The 222-nt window shown below is 45.9% G+C and overlaps 1 protein-coding gene across 2 annotated transcripts in view; it reads right to left on the minus strand.

Moving 5' to 3' along the window:
* The window catches only part of LOC119590550 (zwei Ig domain protein zig-8-like), a gene marked incomplete in the record, with an annotated part of 99,462 nt that overhangs the window by 20,180 nt on the left and 79,060 nt on the right, over positions 1 to 222 (minus strand).

The raw sequence follows: 222 nt of genomic DNA on the forward strand, positions 1-222 counted from the left end.
TAATGAAACCCGCACAACGCTCTCCCTCTCTCCTTTCCGCTCCAGACGAAGGCGCAGAAACCACCGCGGTGATTGATCTCTCTAATCCCCTGTAGCTAATGATTCCTACCGCCCTGTCATCTCATTCCCCTTTTATCTACGAATCTGAAAGAAGATGGAGAGGGAGAGAGAGATAACGCATCATTCTCATCGTAATAACTGATTTAGGATAAAGGTTTAATC

The sequence above is a fragment of the Penaeus monodon genome, chromosome 27, assembly GCF_015228065.2.
Source record: "Penaeus monodon isolate SGIC_2016 chromosome 27, NSTDA_Pmon_1, whole genome shotgun sequence".
Taxonomy (NCBI): Eukaryota; Metazoa; Arthropoda; class Malacostraca; order Decapoda; family Penaeidae; genus Penaeus; species Penaeus monodon.